This window comes from Adiantum capillus-veneris, chromosome 21, assembly GCF_014529385.1.
Source record: "Adiantum capillus-veneris isolate H3 chromosome 21, ASM1452938v2, whole genome shotgun sequence".
Lineage (NCBI taxonomy): Eukaryota > Viridiplantae > Streptophyta > Polypodiopsida > Polypodiales > Pteridaceae > Adiantum > Adiantum capillus-veneris.
The window spans coordinates 90976884-91001618 of NC_140951.1; the positions used below are offsets into that span (position 1 = coordinate 90976884).

At 41.3% G+C, this 24735-nt stretch overlaps 1 pseudogene; it reads left to right on the plus strand.

Annotated features, from left to right (window-relative positions):
* The first annotated feature begins 1081 nt into the window (after positions 1–1081).
* LOC147431332 (uncharacterized) lies at positions 1082–22864 on the plus strand (annotated as a pseudogene).
* The last annotated feature ends 1871 nt before the right edge of the window (positions 22865–24735 follow it).

The following is a 24735-nucleotide window of genomic DNA, read 5'->3' on the forward strand; positions in this document are numbered from 1 at the left end:
GCATCTGCTCAATCATTGATTTGAGATGTGTAGTCTCTATCTCTGGTAAGGGTTGATTTTTTGGTGGTATTCCTCCATCCATATTGTAACATGTACATGCAACTTATGAACGCTCCTTGGACGAATGGCAGGCGGCACATCATGTCTCCCAAGATATCCCCATTGTAGTATGAGAAGATTGTGATCCACGGGGCCTTGGTGGTAAAGACAATGCATCTTACAATGAGCTTCCTTCGTCTTCTCCAAGATGTGTGTGTTTTCCTGCAACCCTAATTCCAACATCCATCACAAAAACTATGAAGCCTGACAGGCCCGTAGGGAAAATGCAAAAACTCGATGGGCTGACCAAGTCTATTGGTTTTCGCAAGTCACCATCAAGATCACGTTAACAATTAACATGATCACATATTTTTTATGTGTAGTTACTTGCATTATTAATGTGATCACACGATCGTGATCACATCGATAAAATCCTTTGAATTTGTCTTTTTTGGTGATCTTTGTTGAAAACTTTTCTTTGATGAACTTGTTCCATCGCAGCGTAGAGAGAATGTAGACAGCAGTTTAGGGTCTCAAATGGATACAAAATCCTTGAGATCTTTATTTTCATTTGCAATTATCTCATTGTGGCTCCATGCTTTTCTACAAAAATTGCAATCTTTCATGCAACGTAGCAATGTAGCTAAAAGTAAATCCAAAGAAGACACACCTATGGGGACAACAAAAGTGTCAACTCGATCGGGTGCAAAATCTGCATATCAAGTTGAGAGAGAGAGAGACGAAAGATGACATGCAACAAAACCAAACTGAGGTATTTAATCTGGATATTTGAGTGAGGTAAGAATTACATACCACTTACGTGTCTTGTTTGTTTGGTTGAAGGGTAGAAAGAGGCCAGGTATACAAGGAAGTCAACTACCCAAGAAGAAGATATTATAGGATGATGATCCCACTTGGGAGGAGCCTGTCACAAAGAAGAAGTGGTTTTCAATGAGAAAAGCTAAAAAAAAAAACCTTTGAACAACCAGCATCTTAAATTTCGGATGATGAGGCTGAGGAAGAACTACCTGCAAGAGTATATATGCCCAAATTTGCACACTGTGAGAAGTTGAAACTTGGCTCCAATGATGACATCAATGGAGATGAACGCATTTATGATGAGGATTGTGATGAAGAGCATGGTCTCTTTACCATAATGGAGAAGTCAACTCGAAAGTGGGATTTACTCGATGAGACTACCCGTCATTTGGAGGTATGTGACTGCATGTTTGGCCTTGTAAACCATTCAACTTGTTTTTTCCATCCAACAACAAGTTTTTCCTATCAAAGGTTTCAAGAGAGAAATCTTTACCTCTTGTGCCACTCTGTTGATTGTTATCGCACCCAGCAATTTGACCAGTTCTGAACAAAGTCAACAATTTGGCACTAGAGTCCTCTCAAAACGGATATGTTTCACATAGATCATGATTTTTGGTGTCCTTAAGGATGCCAACAGGAGAGACAACCAATGTGAGCAATGATGTTACCTATCCATGGGACCATATATGGGTTATCTTGAATAAAAAATTCTAGCAACAGCTCTAGAATGTTGGTTGGACAAACTTAAGTGGAAAATTGTTGTACACGTGGGATGAAAACCATCGTTTGAGAGCATGGAACGAGGAGATTGAGTATTGAGAGATTTATTATGCCCTTTTGTGTTGTTTATATGCTCTTTGCTAACCACAATCTTTTGGTTTATCCCACAAAATTGATCCCAAGTACCATTGCGATGTGGAAGCTTCTCCCCTCAATGTTACAAGCGAAAATGAAGGCAAAGTGCTAATTGTTGTAGCCAGACTAAATAGGTAAGCAATTCCATAAATGAGACCAGATTGTGCACCACTAAATTGACACCATGGTATATGCTAACACTTTCTCTACTCATCAATCAATGCTAGAATGAATGACAAAACATATGTATGCACTTCTACATAGCCATGGGAACATCTAGCATGGACACAATACTAAAAGGACTTGAGGAGGAGGCTCCAAGATGGTTACACATAAAACTCAAGGTAGAGACCAATAAGCATGGTGGCTTGCATCGACGTTGGTATAATTGTGCCAATTATTGTCCTCTCGCAACTCTTGTATCCAGTAAGATGGACTTTCTTTGAGGATTTTGTTGAATAGGTTGGAAATTAGGACACTCTTCTCTTTTTTTTGAGAATTTCCATGTCTTTGAAGGCGAAATCCACAAAGGAACTACAAGGGGTGCTGAACCGACGAGAAGAGCTTACAATAGAAAAGTTCACAAATGAGTATCGCGATGCATTTTACAGTGCCGATAAGAAGAGCTGAAAGAACACGCAAAGGGCAGTCGCAATAGTCAATCCCTCACTAGGAGAGGATTGGTGGAGGTAAGATTTAAGTTAGTGCTCTTCCAACTAATGAGCCAAAGTAAACCACATTGTCATGATATGTACCATGTCATATCCATTTCAAGTTGTTGATTGGTGTAAATTGGAGCAAAAGGCCAAAGTGGCTCAATGGTGACCGACTACCTTGCATGTGAAGATCTTCCTACTGACCATCGCAGTAGTGTGTTGAGTGCTCTCTTAAGTGCGGATCCCATATAAAAATATCCAACGATTAAAAATGCTTTGAGTGAGTCCAATTGTCTATCTTTATGTATTGGACAAGGAGGCATGGCATGATAAAAAACAAACTATCTTTTTTCTTTGAAGGTAATGGAACCCTCTGCCGAGGGTGGTTGCATAGAGAGACTTGGTGGAATACTTGGGGTGGTCACTACAGTTAAAAGTTCCGATCACGTGGGTTCAACAATAGAGATTATTTTATTCTATATTTTTTCACATTTTCACATACAAAAGGGTGTTGAAAAAATGATCTTAAAAAAAAAAATACAGATTGAATAGGAAAAGGGTCCCTTTTATTTGTGAAAAAATCACAGCTAAGGACTTTTATAAATAGTCCTTGAATGCACACAATATATAGGTTTTACATATAGTGCCCCCCCCCCCACCCCACCCCTGGAAGTAGAATAGGCTTATAATCAAGACCAATAAACTTTATGCACAATTGCAACACTCTCGCTGCCTCGAGATAAACAAAACCTTGGAGAGCACAATAAGGGGTTGGCAAAAGATGCACAATGGCAAACTTTTCCAGACGGAGGTTGATAGGTTGAAGGGAGGTTTTAAGGCTAACAATCAAAAACAAAAAGAGGGTACAACATTGACTGCTAAGAGGAATCTTTACAGATGTCTTGACAAGTATAGTTTGTCTTTCTCCAGCCAGTTGTCTTCAAAGTCTTCTGAAACTATATATTTACAAAGTCTTTGTAACTATGGATGTTAACTATTATAGCTGGACAAAGAAGCTAGGGTAATGAAAATGGTTCCAGTTATCAAAGACTGGTTAAATTTGAAGCACATTGCATGCATGTACATGGAGGAGCAAAGGATAGCACTATGGCCAAAATATATTTACGAAGCATGTCCTTTATTTGTAGACTTTTCCAAGGACAAATTTCCCTTGGAAGAGCGCGATCAATTCAAGTACACACAAAAATGAAAAATTGCTCGCCAAAGACATGAGTTTGGTCCCACTAGTTTGGTATGCTAAAAAACAACCCTTGTTGAAGCATTGTGTAGCTTAAAGTGTCTATTTGCAGGGTAGAAACCTTTAGCCCTAGATAAGAAGGAGGAGGATATGGAGTCAAAGTTTGAGGAATTGTGTGAAGATGAGATTCAAGATCGTTCTCCAAGGCTTTAGTGATGGTGAACTTCCTTCTGAATTCCAGGCCTAGAGCGATGAGGATGACCCCGATAAAAGGTGACATGCCACCTCCCTCTCCCGGGCCAAGAGCAACAAAGGCTATGCAACCAACACATGTGATCATGCCCCCTCATCATGTATGCCATAAAATGTAATTATTTAGATGTGTAACTTGACTTGCATCTTAAAAGAATTTTGTAGGGAAGCATTGCCCACAAGGGCACCAATAGCACCACGTCTTCTTTGCCACCACATTTAAATCATACATAGCATAGCAGAGACCCAAGAGTGGACATTGTTGGAGAGAACCTCATAGTACCTATGCCCCTCCAAGCATGGAAGCCACCTCGTCCTGTCAGCTGAGGCACCACGTGAGACTCTAGGCATTAATCCACATCGAGCCCCACAAACAACACCTACAGGTAACATTTAATATTGGCTACTTGGTTTTAGAAGACTTTTCCTTGCTCTCGCCCCTACCCACTTCCCCCTCGCCCCTACCCACCCCCTTCCACCCCTCACCCCTATCTAGCCCCCCCTCTCCCTTACCCACCTCCCCTCGCCCTCCCCCTACCTAGGCCTCGCCTCCTACCTACCCCTCGCCCTCACCCTACCTAGGCCTCTCCCTCGCCCTCCCCCTACCTAGGCCTCGCCCCCTACCTACCCCTCGCCCTCACCCTACCTAGGCCTCACCCTCCCCCTCGCCCTTAGCCACCCCCCTCGCCCTCCCCCCCTACCTACCCCTCACCCTCACCCTACCTAGGCCTCGCCCTCGCCCTTCCCCTCCCTAGGCCTCGCCCCCTACCTACCCTACCTACCCCTCGCCCTCAGCCTACCTAGGCCTCCCCCTCGCCCTCCGCCTACCTAGGCCTCGCCCCCTATCTACCCCTCGCCCTCCCCCTACCTAGGACTTTCCCCATACCTACACCCTACCTACCCCTCGCCCTCACCCTAACTAGGCCTCTCCCTCGCCCTCCCCCTACCTACCCCTCGCCCTCACCCTACCTAGGCCTCGCCCCCTACCTACCCCTCACCCTCCCCCTACCTATGCCTCACCCTCACCGTCCCCCTACCTAGGCCTCACCCCTACCTACTATCTACCTAGCCCTTCCCCTCTAGAAAAAAATGCAAAAAAAAGAAACCAGTACACTCTGCTCTGCCAGGGCTGCTAGCTTTTGGAGTTTTTGGAGCAAGTCTTTTGGTGTTTCACAGTAGACGAGCAAGATGAAGAGCCTTTTGGCTGTTTTCTTGTGGCTTTCAAGCATTCACCTAGTTGCCATCCTGTTGCTGTTAATGCTTTTCATTCTGCCATCACGATGGAGCTTAACTTTATTTGTGGTGTTACTCCACCTTATGGTCATCCCTCTTTTCGAGAAGAGTGTTGTGCAGAAAGTGTTTCAAGGTTCATCTGAAGCATGGGCCAGGTCATTTTCCTCTCACTATGGTTATGGAAGATAAAGATGCGCTGGATTCAAACCGAGCATATCTCCTGGCTGTGGAGCCTCATTCTATTTTTCCAATTGGGATTCTTGGACTATGCAATCATTCTGGGTTCCTACCTATTCAAAGGCTTAAGGTGTTTGCAAGCAGTGCTGTAGTGTTTTTATCTACACTTTTTGAGGCATGTAGCACCTGCTTCACGAATGATGTACGGATGCAGTACCTAGTGGTTTTCTTCCATAGTTTTTTTAGTATTCCTCTCACTGAGACGGTGAGCGGTCTTGTGGTGGGCAACCTGTAGAGCAGGCTACAGTGACTTTCACAGGACACACAGTTAGTACAGTTGGTCTAGTCTGGTTCACATTGGACGGACTCTTTGGGCTGGGCAGTGACACGTGGCAGGGATACGGACGGTGGTCTAGTGGACATCGTGGCCAGGTCACCACCTCCACTCAGTCTAGAGATAGACTTAGATGGTTGACATTTATGAGCCATGGGTGGCTCTTTATGGTGGTACATGTGAGTAGTATCTGTTGGGTTGAGATGGTCATCTTCTTCATATATGGTCTATCATCGTCGTCTGGGGAGCGAGTCTATACACACAACACGTCTGCACCATCCCTGAACATATGAGCCTCGACACCCCCATTGTACCTGTGAGTTCTGAGCTGGAGCTGAATGTGCTTCCACGCGAGAGTCTGTATCGGATCTTTGAGATAGTCGAGTCCTATGTTCTGGTCTACTGTTGTGTCTCTATGTGATCAATTGTTATCTATTGTTCCTTTGTTTTTAGTCTGTTTTGAGTGAGATTGTCATGCACATTGCACTGAGGAGCACCCACTGTAGAGAGCACGGCACACTATCCGCGCTACAAGGTAGCCCAAAGCGTGTCTAAAGTAACAACAATTGTTGCTAAACCTGTCGATCATCCTATAAGGATGTTCATGGTTTCATATTTGAGGAGATTGTAGAGGGGTTTATTGTAAAGAGAGGTAGGGAACCTCCTCGCATTTCTCTTTGCAGATTGATGGAAAATGAAACCATTAGAGCAGTGGGTCTAGGCACTGAGGGCTTAGTGAAAAGGTTTAGATGTCTGGATACATTGTGCTTGGAGCTCCATTCCTTGTGTCATATCAGAAGCTTGTCCATGATCAACATTATGTTTCCGATTTAGACAAAGAAGAGTAGGGGCCTATTTGGCAAGAAATTAGCGATGATTCTAGGGGAAAAAAATTTATCATTTGGGATGGCAATCACCACCTTCAAACTTGGATGCGCTTTGTTTTTGTTTAATATAAGGCTGTATTGTCTATGCTATGCTATCTAATTTGCCCTTTTGTTGTTTTAAAATGTTCAATAGTAAGTCGACAAGGCTTGAAACTCATTTGGTGCAAATGCAACATAGATGTTGGCCATTGCCAACCCCGCCAATGGCCAAGGGTTCTCCTCTTTGTTATTAACTTCAATTGGGTGAGAGAAAAGGACCAGGTGGGCCTTACAAGAGACAAGGTCCATTCTTTGCGACTTCTAAAAGATCACCAAAGAGGTAATAATCCGTGGCCAAAAAATGTACATGAAATCATCAAATGAGTCAATGCATTTATGGGTTGTTATAGGAAAAAAGAAGTATTGCACTCTTTGATGCATTGTTGTGTAGATGATGTTTCTTTTGAGCGTTATATTAGTGCCATGAAATTTAGAATGTATTCGCGTAAAAAATGATATTGGGAAAGTATCTTGAAGGAGTGCTTAAGGATCAAAGGGAAAATGGTTGATGAACTACCGGAGGGTTTTGAAGCATGGTTTCATCATCAATTGAGGAAGCACATTGATAATTCTTTTATGGAGATTTGGAGTAAGCTCAACACAAAAGAGTCGGATGAAGAAATCCCAGAGCTCATAGAATCTTTGAGGTTTTATTCAGGTAATACAATTGATATCTTTATGGTTGAGATTCTGTTTTGCACTTAGAGTTTGTATAATAAATAAATCACTAGCTAAAGGAGCTCAAAGAAAGTTAAATGCACTTTACATCTATGTAGATGGATAATTCAGCTTTACGATCAAACTTTGTTGGAGAAGATGCCAGTTTTTGTTGAAAGTTGGAGGGACCTGTCTTATGAGGAGTGTATGTATCCGCTATAGATGAGAGATCATGGTTTAATTGATTGGAAAATTGAGTATTTCCCTTGGTGGCTAGATTACGCTCGAGGCACATATCCACGCAATGAAGGGAACTTATATAAAGGCCATTTTTTTGCATTAATAAAAAGTACAAAATTGCGAAAGTGCTCATAGTTGTGAGAAAAACATATTCTTGTTTACTTTAGAGAACGTTCTTGAAAGAAATGAAGAGGTTATTGAGGAGATTGGCTCGGCTTCCAAGAAAGCAACCTCTTCAAAAAAAGAACAAAAAATATGCTCAAGTTTCCACAGGTAAACTTGCTTGTAAAGATATCTAGCTGTCAGTTTCTATCTACTCGACAAGTGTTGATGAAATATTTCATTTTCAGATTATGCAGTGTCCTCCATATATTATGCTGTGAATATTATTGGCAACATGACATATGTTTAAAAAATTTCTCTCAATGATGAGAAATGGTAAATACATGTGAGAAGAAAGATTGACTATGTGGTGTGTGTTGTGAATGTTTGATAGTATGCAGGATCTTGGATTTTCTACATTTAGCCAATGTTGATGGGGAAAAGACAAATGAAGTGGCGTCTCTTTTGTTTGCAACAAATTTTAAATTTGAGCAATTTTAGAGAATGAGGTATGCATTCTTCACAAGCTCAATGGGAATGGCTCTAATTTATTTTTCACCTCTACTCTATGACAGTTTAGGAACTTTAAATAAATTTACAAAGCATAATATGCAGGTCCCTCCATGGAATTAATTCTCTCAAAAATTGAGTAAGAAAGTGGCCATAATAGCTTCTGAGTATGTGGAAACAATGGGTGGGACATCACCCTAAGCTCCACTGATCACTTTGGCATTGTGTCTGGCCATGCCATTGAGATGGGATTCAAAATGATGCATACCATCCTTATTTTGATCCCCGATGGTTATGTGCGAAATACCATTGAGATTGAGAGAGTAAGTAAAGCTATTTGCTGATTGAAAAAGCATGGTCATAGTTTTCGTGAAGCTTCCTCAATTAGATCACACTCTAATTGTAATTTGTAGGTGGAAACACTATTGTCAAAATTGTTTTATCATAAGGGTCAACGTCCTATCTACGACCAATGAGATGGAGAGTGCGTGGACAAAAACTCATTCGATGCCAAATTCGGGATACTGGTGGAGCGTGGTAATGGAGAATACATTGGAGGATACTCTCTTAGAGGTGCCGCTGAGCGTAGCCTTGACTTCTTTCGATAAGAAGATATGCATGCTACTATGTCTTGTTAGACTATGTTATGCAAAGTAAATATGCGCATGTTTCTTTTATTTTCAACTGGCTTGTGCGGACATTTACTGCGGAACAAACCTCCGTTGTTGATATTTCTGGATGTGTGGCTTGGGCTATGTCTGTGCTGAGTTGTCTAGACACTACCTCTACTTGGATAGTGATCCACAGGTCTTTCAACAGTATATTGCACGCTACAAGGCTCGATGTGTAAGTGCTATTCCAGCAGTTTATGCAAATAGTGATAAGGACACCGACTGGTAACAACAGGAGCCCGGATGTCATTGCCCTTGATTGACATTTACATTGGTGTAGTCCATACTGTTTTCTAGAATATGATATGTATGGGACCACATATGACTATGGTGTTTGGGTGCCACTTTTTTGGTTTGATTGAAGATATGTTTTTGGTGTTAATTGTGTTTGTCTATGCAATCATGATTTCATGTTTATTATGATAGATAGAAGTTAGGTGAGAGCTTTGCATCCATCAAAGTGATATACCCACACATATTTTCTTGCATATGTATTTTCTTCTTCTCATGAGCATTGGGTTGCTGCACGAAAGCAAGTATGGAATGGAGATTCTTTTTTGTTTGCATTTTGACATCGTTGTGCTGCCAAAATTTTGATAGCTTGTCAATGTAATCTTTCTTTTTTGTGTTGATCATGTTTGAAAATGTAACCATGGTCTCATGTATACAATGGTAGACAAAAGTTAGGTGAGCTTTGGATTGGTGTGCATAGTGATATGCCAGGATATATTTTTCTTGAGTATTTTTTTTCTTCTTCCCATGAGAAATGAGCTGCTACACGGAAGCAAGTAAGGAATGGGGTTTTTTTTTTGGTTTGCATTTTCATGCCGTTATGCTGTCAAAATTTTGATAGCTTGTTAACATAATCATGTTTTTAAATTTAATCATGGTTTTGTATATACAATGCTAGATGAAAGCTAGGTGAGCTTTGGATTGGTGTGCACAATGATATACCAAGACATACTTTTCTTGGGTATATATTTTCTTCTTCCCGTGAGCATTGCGCTAGTGCACAAAAGCAAGGAATGGAATTTTTTTTAATTTGCATTTTCACGCTGTTATGCTGTTGAAATTTTGATAGCTTACCAATGTAGTCAAGGTTTAGGGTCTATTTGGCTAGTCAGAAGTTAGGTAAGCTTTGGAGAGAGAGAGAGAGATTCACTTGAACCAACCAACCTTGGCAATGAATAACCGATACAATGTACAATGAGGGCAAGGGGTCACATATATACACACCTCGGTAAATTTTGTTGGGCAGTTCACTTGAGATGCCTAAACTCTAACACTTATCCCCATTTCTTGAAATTCGTTGCTTCTTTCCATAGCCCCTGCAAGATGTACCAATGCACATATGGAACATGATGTGACAAATAAGCTGACACAATGGAAGGGTACTTTGTTGGTTACCTCTCTAAGGTGTGCCATCTTCCTTAAGCATCCACTGTTTCTCATCTATGTTGTCAAAGAAAACGTCGCCGTCGTAAACACGAGCAACTCTCACACTAACAATCTTCCCATACACCAACATTTCTAGAGTACGCCACTATCACAAAAAAACACATTTGAGTCAAAAAATTCAACATTTGATTCACTGCCATCATTTCAATAAATCAAACAAGGATACGTTACTCACCGTGCGCCCACACTCACTTCCAAATGGAGTAGAGCACCTGACAATCAATGAATGGTCCAAGAAAAACCCATTTGTTTAAGCTTCCACAGACAATTGGAATGCATGATCTCTCCGTGCAAGCACAACAAGGTTTTTGAATGCATCCAAGTACTCCCATGCAAGGAGGAAGAGTTTGGGAAATTGACGTATATCAAGATAGTTCCAAGCGGGCACTCCAACCTCCACAATACCTCTAGCAGTCGTGCTTGTGAGAAGATGGAAAATGATTGCATTGCACCGTGTGGAAGTCCTCTCCCCTCAAATCCAAAAAGTTCTTCTTGTTGTGGAGCTCATCCTCAACAAAATACTATGTAGCTTGGATCAACCGATTTGTTCATTATGGTTGAATGGATCTACTGCTACCAGTCACTCTCTTCAGCTACAAAACAAACACCAAAAGATGCAAAATTGTTAAAAGTTGAAGTTTCATCATTGTATATAAATATTTGTGTATAGATTTGTGGTATCGATCAACATGTGTGGAATCTGAAACTCCTCCTCACATGGTGGTGGGGTACATTGTTCAATCACATCTAATCACAACACATAGTAAAGAAAATTTATCGCATGGGGAATCTAAAGTAACAACTAACATAGGGAAACAATTTTCCTCACCTCCAACCACAAGTGATGGCTCTTGTTCATCGCCCCTTGCCTCAAGCACATTAGATTTAGCTTTCATTGTTTGTTCATTGACAATTCCTAAACACAAATTTTTTTAATGGCAAAGTCACTTTCTTGTAAAAAAAGTCCACAAACTTATCACTTACAAGATGCCTTGTGTTGAGTTGTATTCCTTGACATAGATGAAGCAACTTGTCAATTGTCATGTTTGAGTACAACATCTTATTGTGTAAATGTTTCACCTGAACCTGAAGTAAAAAATTCATCAAAGGATGTGTGGGTGAGCAGGCATGGGCGAGGGGGTGTAGGGGGGGGGGGCGAGTGAGTGTGAGGGGGAGGGGCATGGTGCAGGGGATAGGGGGTAGATGGGGTGAGAGGGATGTGAGGGGTGGCAGATAGAAAATATATATTCATCTATAATGCAAGGTATAGCCAGAAGTATTCGTGTTCCATTGTATATGAATTCCATGGTCCAGTGGCTGAAAGAGGAGATGCTACAGAGAGCAACAGTTGATGGAGAGCATGAGGAGGTGCCATGAGCAAGGAATTCATCAAATAGGACGGTCTTTGTGAAGGGAGATCGCTAGACACAGAGAAGAGCTTTGTTCTAGTCGGAGAAGCAGACACCACTGGGGGTGGTGTTTGAGGGGGGGTGAACTTTTGTAGAGGTGATTTCTTCTCGCTTCTATGATTCTTCATAGGCTCACCAAATTCAAAGGCTTCCACCAAGGGCGCATCAGGAGTAGCTTTTGTGACCTTCAACCTTTGAGCTAGCTCAGGTGGCTCATTAGGTTTAGTTATTGTGGAAACATTGGAAGAAGGTGTACCTTCAAGTAAAGAGTGAATCGAGACTCCAAAACAGGGCATAGATTTGTTAGCATCCAACCACTCCAACAGATCATCATCTGACCCGTCAGGTGGAGTAGGCTATTCCAATTCAAGGCTGGTTTCTAGGGACAAAGAACTATGTTGCACGACGGGATGCATGCCTCCTTCTAGGCGAATTGGTTGCATCGAGGAGCCAGGAGTATGTATCCACATGGCATCATTTCCCCAATCATGAAGTGCTTTAGTATGTTGCAGCCATGGTCTACCGATGAGCAAGGGAAATCCGCCCTCCACCTGTGGAAGACAAATCACAACAAAATCCAAACTAAAAGTGAAATCTTGTACCTGCAGAGGCACCTTTTCCACTATGCCCACAGGGCCAATGTGACTGTGAAGGGGACAGGTCGAGTAGGCTACAAGCCAAAAGCCATCATTGTGAATTGAGGCATCATATTGATGCCAGATCCACCATTCACAATTACTCCTAAAAATTGCAACCCCCAGACGGACACGGTGAGACAACAGTTTTTATAATCCGTGAGGGAGTAGCGTGATGGGATATCATATAGGACTCGGATGGTTGTACTGGGAGGTGCCTCCCACTAGGACCTGCTCAGGGGTAAAGTGATTGAATAATTGTAAGGGTGTCACTTCAAAAACTCGCATCTAGCCGCAGCATGTCATAGAGCACACTTGTTGAAAAGTGTTCTTCAAGATTGTCTTTGTTGTAGGCTTTTCTTTTTCTTCCAGTGGCTTTTTTGGTACCTTGATCTACTGTAGATCAGCCATTGCTTCCATGAAGGCTTCATCAATATCGGAGAGCAAAGATTTATATTCTTGCTTCTCACTGAGTGAAAACTTGGCACCAGTTGAAGGCAGTGTATCCATTGTTGGGAGAATGTGTGGGGTAGTTGAACGTGTTGGAACACTAAGACCGAGAGCTGCTCTCTGGGACGGGGTGAGGACGCCCGCTGGCTCCTCTACCAACTGCAACTTCTCTTGAGTGGTAACCACATGGGCAGGAGGGGGTGGTTGAGGAGTGGTGCTAATTGCTATCAAATTGAGCTTGGGAAAGGTAAACTCATTTTGGCTTTGATTTGGGTTCGCAGCCGTGGATGCACAAAGTTTAGGGCAATCTTTATTGTAGTGATCCTTCGTTTTAGGGCAATGACGGCAAGGACGGGACCTTTTGGGCAGAAGGCATTTGCTTTGGTAATGACCATATTCCCCGTATCTGTAGCACAAAATGGGCCAATTCAATGGAGGAGTCGAAGGACGAGGTGGTCCTTGCTTCGGTGCATGGAGTTGGAGGTGGAGGCATAGAAGTTGTGAGGTGGGGAGAGAGCATGGGTGTGATAAAAGCTTTGAGAGGGAACAGTGCTCTGCATACCTTGCATAGGAGGGGCTGACAATAAAGATGGCATGTGGTGTGGATGGCCACAGGGATAGACCATGTTGGATGCAGGTGTTGGCCCTTGTTGAAGAGTAGGACCAAGACTTTGATGTATTTGTCGCAATCCCTTGAGGTAGTAGCAGTCCTTGTCCTCATGCCCAGACTTTTCGTAGCAGTGGCAATAAGCCCAAAGGGGACAGTCCTGTGGAGGGTGTCCTGGAGAGCAACACAAGCTGCACCATACCATAGCTTTAGTCTCCTGCTGAGACCGAATCTCTTCTAGCTCTCTCTTAAATTTGATCCAAAGCCTCGTGATTTGGGGGCTTCTCCTGTCTAAGAGAGATTAATCTCTCCTCTTGAAGAGTGTGTTGTAGTTTTTGGGCTTCAAGTTCCCTACGTAAGAAATTCAAAGGGTCAGATGGACTCTCCAAGAGTACAGAGGCAGTCTCTACCTGAGAAGAGTTGGTAAATAGGTTCCTTGCCCCCTCTATCCTAGTAGTAGCCGCAACAAACTCCTCCAAGGTGGCATCAGGTTGGAGATTCTCTCTCAACTTTTACTGAGAAGTCTTTGGAAACGCCTTCTATACCCATTTCTTGACCATGAACTCACCTGGTGGTTGAGGAATCTTGGCAACCAAAGACTTGGTTTTAGTCATGAGTTCTGCAAAAGTCTCCTATGGCTAAAGCACCATGTTGGCCAACTCATCCAAGACCTTTTCCTGGTAGTCACCTGGCCTGAATGCTGCACAGAACTGTTGTCTTAAAGCTGCCCAAGTTGCAAAATGGTTCTCTGTGAACTGGTTGTACCACTTGTCTACCAAGCCATCCAAGGTAGATGGAAAGAGTACCAAATAAGAATCTTCTCTATTAAGACCACGACCTCTACAGAGAGATACAAACCTCTTTGCATGGTTGTCTACATCTTCTGAGGAGAGTCCCTTGAAAGTAGGAAACTTGATGTTTACCTTGGCCAAACACTGGTCAAAGCCTCCATGCCTGCTTGCTCAGGATCTCGTTGCTTAATTACTTGCTGTAACAAAATGGGAGAGAGCTTTACTGGGGAAGGTGACCTGGAAGATGTAGAATCGGATGGAGGTATGGGTGATGAGGTTGGTGGACTTTTACTAGGTACCAAAGGTTGACTTCTTCTGTTGTAGTTCTTCAGAGGACTCAGTAGTGCGCTTTGATGCTCTAATGACCGCCTTGTATGTGTCATGCAGTGACCACAAACCCAACAAAGCTTTGGGCAAGAAGACCTTTAACTGGTTGAACACAGGTTTGGACTCTACTAGACCAGGGTGAGTGACTAGACCACCTCGCTGGACCAAGGACGAGGAAGGACTAGACCAGGGCAAGTGACTAGACCACCTTGCTGGACCGGGGACGAGGAAGGACTAGACCAGGACGAGAGCTTGGTTGGACCAGGGCGAGGGGAAGAAGGCGAGGTTAGGTAAAACCCAACTAGCTCCTTGATTTGTACCTCAACAGAGAGAGTGAGACTTCAATTGAGGTCCCACCATGATCGCCAGAAATGAGAGCACCTGTAGCGCGGATAGTGTGTCGTGCTCTCTACAGTGGGTGCACTCAGTGCAATGTGCATGACAATATCACTCAAAACAAACTGAAAACAAAGGAACGATAGATAACAACTAATCACATAGAGACACAACAGCAAACCAGAACATAGGACTCGACTATCTCAAAGAACCAATACAGACTCTAGCGTGGAAACACACTCACCTCTAGCCCTGAACTCACAGGTACAATGGGGGTATCGAGGCTCAGATGTGCAGGGATGGTGCAAATGTGTTGTGTGTATAGACTCGCTCCCCTAGACGACGACATTGGACCATATATGAAGAAGATGACTATCCTGACCCAACAGATACTACTCACATGTACCACCATAAAGAGCCACCCACGGTTCATAAATGTCAGCCATCTAAGTCTATCTCTAGACTGAGTGGAGGTGGTGACGTGGCCACGATGTCCACTAGACCACCGTTCATATCCATGCCATGTGTCTCTGCCCAGCCCAGAGAGTCCGTCCAGTGTGAACTAGACCATACCAATTGTACTAATTGTGTGTCCTATGAAAGTGACATTGTAGCCTGCTACATACCTCTCCACCTTGTGTAGCATGAATATCTATGGGCTCCTCTTCTTCATGCACATCACCCATTATATCCTCATCAATTGGTACATGCAATGAACCCTCTTTCTGACAGACATTGGAAGAAGCAATGGAAGATTGTGCATTGGCCCTATGTTCTGTAGTGCCAGACCTTAATGTTTATCCTACTCCTAAAAGCAAAAAACAAAAAGACCACAAATAGCTTAGTATATTGAGTGATACATAAAAAAAACAAGACCACAAATAGATTAGTATATTTGAACTTACTTTGAGAGAGAACTGCAGGGACCTGCCCTGGCATGTTTAGATGGTCTACGAACCATAATCTCTATCAACTATAATCAATAAATAGCAAATAGTTCTTAGCAAAAACAATCCAAATAGAAACACCAAAATTTTGACAGCATAATAGCGCAAAATGCAAATATATAAAAAAATTCCCCATTGCGTACTTGATTTCGTGCAGCACCACAATGCTCATGGGAAGGAAAAAATATGGGACCACTCCGACATATGCATATCTCTACACTTCTATGTCAATCTATGTGTTTGTGTAATACAACAAGTGTGTTTGTGTTTGTGTGTGTGTACTACAACAAGTGTTTCTATGTTTGTGTGTGTGTGTGTGTGTGTGTGTGTGTGTGTGTGTGTGTGTGTGTGTGTGTACACACTGTGTGTGTGCGTGTGCATGCATGATTATATTTGTGTCATGTGTTACTGTAAGGTTATGTGTGTGTGTGTGTGTGTGTGTGTGTGTGTGTGTGTGTGTGTGTGTGTGTGTGTGTGTGTGATGTGTTGCTGTGTGTTTGTGTGTGTGTGTGTGTGTGTGTGTGTGCACGCATGATAGTATGTGTGTCATGTGTTGCTGTGTTTGTGTGTGTGTGTGTGTGTGTGTGTGTTTGTGTTTGTGTGTGTGTGTGTGTGTGTGTGTGTGTGTGTGTGTGTGTGTGTGTGTGTGTGTGTGTGTGTGTGTGTGTGTATGTGTGTGTGTGTGTGAGTGTGTGTGTGTGTGTGTGCAAGCTACTTGAGAACTCCATTTGGAGCTCCATTAGGGCTCCATTGGGTCTCCTGCATGCCTTGAAAGGCATGGAGGAGATCCATTTGGAGCTCCATTGGAGATCCTATGGCAGACACACACGCACACACACACAAAATCTCGTCTGGTGCAAGAGTTTACACACACCCACGCGCATGAGTAGAAACGCATACACACACACACCATGAAACCAAAAACGCTGGCCTGTTTTGTTCCAAAAACGCTAGGTCTGTTGGTTTTCCAAAACGCTAGGGAGCTCTGTCAAACACACACACACATGAGTAGGTACCTTATCTTCCTTTTCTTCTCCTTCTTCTTCTTCACAGCAAAACAGTCTCCTTCACTTTCTTCACTTCACTTCATTTCACTTTACATGTATTATATTTATAAAATATATACATTAAACACTTATAACGGGTATATGTTTTAAATAACTAAACACTTATAGAATAAGATATATATATTAAACACTTATAGAATATATATGTAAACAATTATAGAAAAAGATATATATCAAACACTTATAGAATATATATAATAAACACTTATAAGATATAAAATAACACTAATTATGCAATTTGAGATTTCACATATAAATAATTATATACAAGCTACTAATTTAAATTATAGAACAAACGTATAGTAAACACAAATACTTAAATATATATATTTTAGGATTTAGAATAAATATACTTTGTGAATAATTTATCCTTATAAAAAGATATTCATTGGTGAACAAAAAAATTGTTGCATTGTATATTTTCTTAATTATTACCTAATGTGATGAATTTAAATGTACACTTAAACATATACACGTGAGCTCACACACACACACTCATATATATATATATATATATATATATATATATATATATATATATATATATATATATATATATAGACAATATCAAAATGCATTAAAGGTTGGAGGCACTTTTAAAGGTTTGGACCTATTACACTGCATTAAATGCAGTCCTAGAACCACCCTCTAGAAAGTAAAAGGCCCATCAAATTCGACACGACACCTTTCCACTTGCCCGCATAAAATTATAGTTTGTACATATTTAAATCTAATTTATGGGACTGCTCTACTTTTGAAAAGAGGGGCTTCCAATTTAGACGTCCCTCCTTTTTGGAAGGTTTATGTGCCAACCTATTTGAATGAACATACATGCGCAACCGTCATGTATTAAATGACGTACTAGCCAGTTTGAATGTGCAATTTCTTCAATTATGATTTCCATTATCCTTTGAGCCATCAGTGTTAATTCACAATATCTTATGCAAGAATATACATATTTATAGAAAAAATATGTGGGTCTTCTTGTAAATCCATGGGTCTTTTGTTTAAGCAATGATTAAAAGTAAAATCCATCTTTAACCGTTAATTTTCATTAACCTTCACCACCTTGACTTATCCTCCTGCTCTAAGTTGATCTTATATTCACAAACCTTGTCTTGAAGCCCCCGACTTCTCTTGTTTTATTGTATTCTTGTTATCCCCATCCACAACATCTTTCTCGCGTCTTCACCACAATACCCTACAAACCTATGTTTAAGATAATATGTCCAACATAAAAGCGATAATAACTTGGAAGGTTGGTGATCAGACAGTCACCCACGGCATTCATTTGAGGGGAAACTCCTTGCTGCTTAGTGCTTACTATTTGCAAAGCTTGCTGCCTCCATCTTGGCATTTTCAAACACTATCTGCTCTTATTGAAAGTGATTGTGGCCTAACAAAAGTCTTATTGCAACCACAGTGGGATGTTGAAGGTCATCAACATTTCTTAATAGATGGGTCTTTGTCGAGATTCTTTGAGTTGCTTCATTCCGACAGTGAGCAAGCAAATGATAAAGAAATATCTGAAGAGGTTTTAGGCGTTGTTCGTCTTGAAAGTAGTGGGGTGAAAAAATAGGAAAGCTCAAAACTCAGCGAATCATCACTTGGATTCAACAAAATCTAGGGGCAAAAAAGTTAAAGGATCTATTAGCATTATATGGAGCTCCTTTGCAAGTTACTGAACTTCCACAACATTATGATGAAAATTTGTGCTTTGAGTTGCATGCAACTCGAGATAAAACAACACGAATGTCAGGGTTTGAACAACGCTTTGATGGTCACTTGTGGACTTGCCCATCTATTATAACCATAGCGATACTAGCATGAACTGATCGTCTAAGCCATTTTTTGGGGTACATGCAATGCAATTATTCAACATGTCCTCATTGTATTAATGAACAAAAATTTAATGGTAGAGACTTTCATGGATATTTGGACAGACAGGTCAAGAAAGACTGCCTTGCTATGGAAGAGAAGAAAGTAAAAACTTGTCATTATTATCAAAAGTTTGTTACTTGTGTTGTTGCTTGTTCCTACAAAATCTATTATGTTTTGTCTCAAGACAGTACAATGTCTCGACTATGCCCATGTCTAAACAGTACAATTTCTAGACATGAGCATAATGTTAAGGCAGGTACCTCTAGGGCTACCATTGCAAGAGTACATATTAAACTGGTAGGTGTAGTACTAAAAATTGAAAAGGGTGGTCCAAGAAAAATTCAAATGTTAGTGGAGCAATAGCTTCTGCTTAACTCCTTGATTGGTGAGGAAGCTCAAGCTACATTCAATGGACAATTCAATGATTTTCTGGAAGAAATGATGCCACTTGTTCAAACCAAAGGGTGTGAGAAAATACTTTTGTTCCTTGAATTTGTAAATTATTTTAACTATTATTGATTTAACTTTCTTGGGATGCATCCTGTAGGTTTACTTCAATTGTTTCCAAATAGAGGAAGATTCAAGGTGTTGTAGTTGGGGATGGATACGATAATATTTTATTACTTCAAAAAAAGTGCATGTTTCCTTTTTACCATGGGAAAAGATTTCATGGACATGACAAAGAGGATGACAAGTGCTTTCTATTTAAAATGTCCACAAAGGGACCGGGTTTTGGGGTTGATCTAGTAAATTGTATGAAACGAACGAGAATGGGAATGGATGACTTAAGAAATGTGTGGGTGCATTTTGATTTTACCCATAGAATAGATGGTTGGGCAACAATGTCATGCTTGATCCAAGGTAACCTTCAATTATTTAAGATATCTCATATTTCTTTTGCTTCATTAAATTTGTGTGAAAATGTGTATGTTGAATATCTTGCAACATATGATCATTGCAGATAATTGCTATATGTGAAACTAAAGAGGAGGATGTGAAGACTCAAGTTAATTTTTGGGAGAACCTTAATTCAACAATGGAAAAGTATGGACATGGTGGAGCTGATTTTGCAGGTTTTATATATATTGAGGCAAGTGCAAATTGGTATGCTATTTGAACAGTCTTCAATGGTGAGCTGAATAATATCATGGAGGGACTTGAACGGTCGTGTCTATTTCATTGGGAGCAGGGTCTGCACAAATATGCTAAAACGTGGATACCTCAAAACCTAACAAATCACCACATTGATATGTGTGAGGAATGGAGAGCCTGTAAGACCAGTGAGCTTGCATCTTAAAAGCCACATTCCATTCAAAAATGGTGGAGACAACATCCAAGTACAGAGAGCAGCACAAGAGTGAGCAAATGGTTTAAATGGTGGGAACAGTAAATTTCTCACTGGGGAGGAATTGGTACAAATGTAAGTAGCTTTATGAAAATTTATATTGCTAGCAAAGTTTATAAATTTTACATACATGAAATTTACAAATTTCTTGCTATGTATTTTTGAGTTTCATAAGCTGATTTAAGTCTGTGAAAGCGGGCACAAATTCCCAATATTAATTTATCAGAAAGTGTGCATGCCAGGTGGTTAGCAGGTGAAGGTGGAAAAAGAAAAATTTCTATGTATGATGCATGTGTAACAGATGTTATGAATTCATATATTCAATGTGCAAAGCATTTGGGGATATACAACTAGGTGATATATAGGAACGGGTCCCACAATGGAGATCGTGCTTTCTCGAGTTGAATCTCAACACACTCCAACTCCGGTCAACATGGCCCATCTGCTATACAGGAGGCTGTTGCAAGGACTCCAATGTATGTGCAACCAATTTTGCATGGAGACAAAAAAATAGTACAACCCAAAAAGAGGGGTAGAATAGGAATAAATAATCCCATTGCTTAAATATGTCATGGAATCTAGGCAGTGAAACCAACACAATCGGCCCAAAAAAATCAAGCTTGATAACCAGGGACCATGTATTTCTACGATTCCACTACAAATTAGTGATAATAATGATGATATTGGATCTAAAAAAGAACAACCACACCTTTGTTAACTCAAAGAGATAGTGTGTTGGAGATTAGTGTGCCATGCAATCAGTGGGCTCTGAGGAGAATGCCCATTCAAATTCAAAGAAAGTGTTTTGGAATGGTGGACAGAAAAAATTGTGACAATCTCTTTGCTCTATTGGTCTCGTTGCTCCATGCACATGGTCCAAAAGGATTTTCAAGGGTAAAACAATTGAACAGTGGTTATGGTTTTGTGATCATGACATTTCACATACTCAGTCAATCAAAAAACAAGTCAAAGAATTTCCTCCTGCTCCAAATGTTTGGCCTGTAGCAAGAGGGACAGATATCTCCACATCGGAACTTACAGCACTACAACAGACTAGATTCAGGATAGAGAAGGCAATGGTAAGTGCTCAACCTAAGGCTAGTGATTGCCCAGAAGGTGGTAGCAGCTCACAGAAGAAAAAATGGAGGCATGGAATTTCAAAAAAGGCCATGAAGAAATTGGAAGCATGTAATAGTATGATGGCTTTATTTTTTGGAGAAAGTGAAAAAGTCCCCAGAGCATGTAATTTTTCGAGTGTTACTGAGAACATTTTTTAGATTTGTATAAGAGGGAGTTCAGCATGCAGGTGTCTGAATTTTCAAAAGCGAGAGAAGACAAACGAATCCTTTTTGGCATGCAAACATATGTACTATGTGTACGTGAAAGTACTCAGACTCGAACCTAAGGAGCACAAGATTATTCATTAGCCAACCCTCTCACCAATGGATATTGCCTTTATTCTCGGGCAACCAAGAAGGATTGCTCCCCCAATTTAATTATTGCTGGTTTGGTATGCATCTTTCACTAAACTATATAATTTCTCTATGCTACTCAATGATCCAATTCAATTTTCTACAAGTCAACCAATGCTCAAGATGGTATTGTTCAAAGGAGCAAAGTTGAGGATAGCAAATCCAAGGTGTACCCAGTGGGGTGTACAGCTATTGAGGTGTCCATGGTAGCTTCTTCATTGACTTGGTCTCACTATTTATGTCCACTATGAGCTACAAAGAGGGTGTTAGAGTTTAGGCATCTCAAGTGAACTACCCAATGTGATCCCATTATTTACTTTGGCTTTTAGGTATTTGTTTTACTTATTTGTCAAAGACCGGGAAGGGCAATTTATTGAGGTGGGTATATATGTGACCCCTTGCTCCCATTGTAAATTGTATCAGTTATTCATTGCCAAGATTGGTTGGTTCATGAGACTCTCTCTCTCTCTCTCTCTCTCTCTCTCTCTCTCTCTCTCTCTCTCTCTCTCTCTCTCTCTCTCTCTCTCTCTCTCCTTCCTTTTGATCTCTATGATTCTGCATGGTTGGCTTTGATAATAAGCACATACACAGAGGAAAGTGGGGTGATATTGCATGCATTTACGGGCACTAGAATCATGAAGCGAGCGGCTCTACGTATGGGAAGACATGTTGTCCTTGTGGAGAGACTAAAGGTGGCTAGTGAGTTTTCAAGACTCCTTGAAGGTTAGCACTCGCATAAACCTTTTGTGTTTCAAGGTGGCTAAGATAAAAAGAGGAAGTATTAATGGCTTTCCTTTATCGTGTGTGTTTGGAACTTGGCACCCTTGTAGGCACAGATACGCGGAATGGACAAAAAACTGCATTAGTCCTTAACACCAGAATGGATTGTTGTTTAAGCAATGGTGAGGGATAGCGCACCGTCAACTTTCCATGAAAAAACACATTATAGGCATAATGGGTGTGTCCCTTCATCCTAGAGTGCTTCAATTTCTTAGAGTCTTCTTTCAACTTTTGGAAGTCAGTGTGGATCTCAATGCAAGATCCCAATCATCAGAAGTGATGGGAGTATTGAAAAGTAGCTATCAAGAGGTAGGATATGGTGAGCTATGATACAAATTTTTGTTGAACCAGACACATTGTGAGGAGCGACACCTTGAGAGAAGGGGATCACAATCTGGAGTGGTGTATGTTAAGAATTTCCTTGCCACTTCCGTTGGTCCATTGATCACATCAATTTCAGACACCATCCTTGTGGACGACAATCTTGAAAAGGCCATAGATAATCCACCTAACTCCCTAATTATTGTTAGTAAATATGAGGGATTGAGCATCGACAATGTACTCCTTGGTAGTCTTCTCCCATGTTTAGAAGCACTACATGTGTACCTAGGCCCTACAAGAGAGTTTATAAAATCCACACCGTACATTGAAGGTGATTACTCAATCAAGTAGCTTGTGGTGGATTTTTAGTGTTTTATTGCATTGTATAGTAGCACATGTGTGTGTGGGACATGCTCACAAGGAATAATACGTTTAATTTTACCTACATGCAGGTCATGGAGTCAAGGGAAGCATCCAACCAGGACTTGGGTTGTTTGTAGGGCTTTGCCATAGTGATCCGTGATCCCACGTAGAATGCATTTGTGATACCTAGCCTCTTTCTTCCACCGCCATCAATGGCACCTGAAAAGTTTTGACATGGCACTCTTGTTCCTTGGTTTCCATTGGTCACTTTTGATTTGTAGATTGTCAAAAATGGATAACTTTTGCTCCTTGACTTAGATGTCTTAAAAAGTCTAAAATTGTTAACTATGTTTAAACGTTGTTTTAGTGACCTCTTTGAAAGTTTGACCACAGAGTTTGAAATTCTCTTTGGTGTACCAAAGGAGTTCTAATTGGATTTTTGATATCTAATTGAAGTGAAAACTTGTAGAAAGAGAAACCAAAGCATAGGGGATTTAAAATCAAGTTCATGCTAAATTTTGCACTAGAAGTATTCAAAGACTCTCAAATACCATTGTTACTATATCATGGTCGTTGAAGAGTCGAATGTGAGCTTCAAGTGGGTTTGCTACATTGAGGCAAAAGAGAAACCTCCCATGATAGATCTTCCAAGCACGGGATTCATAACTGCCAATTACGTTGTGATGATTTAAATAGAATTGGACTCAAAATTAGAAGTAAAAGGCTCAATAGGACCACAAGCGTAGGGGCAAAAGGTGGGGATTCACTCACACACACACACACACATTGGTGAGCTTTTGAAAGTGAAAAAAGAGAGAGAGAGAGAGAGAGAGAGTCCCACCACTAAACATTATGCCAGCCTCGAGCTCCACCTTAGAGGCGGTGGCATAAGCTCGCTCCCTCAAGCTCCCCTTTTCCCCTCCTCAATGGTGAACAACTCATGTCGAGTCTAATGTATTTGGTCCTCCATCCAAGGACTACCTAGGTGCCACACTTGCATCCTTTATAAGGAGGCAATGCCCCAATGTAGTTGCTTCTCCTCCTCATAGGCCGCAGCCAATCGCGTTCTTGACTATTGGAGAAAGAAGAGAGTAAGGTCTTTGAGGCCATCCACTATTCTAGTAGCATTGTCTTGTGTGTCGAGATTCTCGATCCAAAGCACAACAACTTGCTCTCTGAGCTCTGTATCCAACAAAATCCTCTCAGGCAAGCATAACATAACACTACCAAAGTAGTCCCTACCAAGATGCATGCCATGACACCCAAGTCACATAAGTGGTCAGTAGCATAGAATCGATATATCTTGGATAGATTCACTCCTCGTACTTTGTGTTCAAACTGAGAGATGAGAGGTTGTTTGAGGGTTGTGTAAATCTAGCATGCTCCCATACATCTGAGATTCTCAAAGCCATACATAATCGTTCCCATGCAGCCAAATCAGCCCCATGTATAGTACCATGGCTACCCCCAATCCTATCCGAAGGGTCCTCAAGAATATTTAAATCCCCCCCAATGCACCACTGCTCTACATGAGGTAAGGACTCCACCATATGTGACCGAAATTTAGCCCATGAACCTGCATGGTTGAGTGGATAAATGTTCAAAAAACCCACAAGGCAACCATGGACCTACATAGTGACCCAATGTAGACCTCTGAGCAGAAGGGATGGGAGAGATAGAAGGTGCGGTTGGAGGAGGTGAAGATAGAGGCAAAGAAGCGGGGATACTAGGTGGGGGTGGGGGAGGGACTAGCGATGGAAAAGATGAGGAGGAGGGGGCATCCACCGGCTCATTCTGTTGTAAAGGGTCAGAACGGTTCCCTGTGGAAACCCACTACTATTGAACTAGTACAGGCTGACCACCAGGGATGCCAGCAT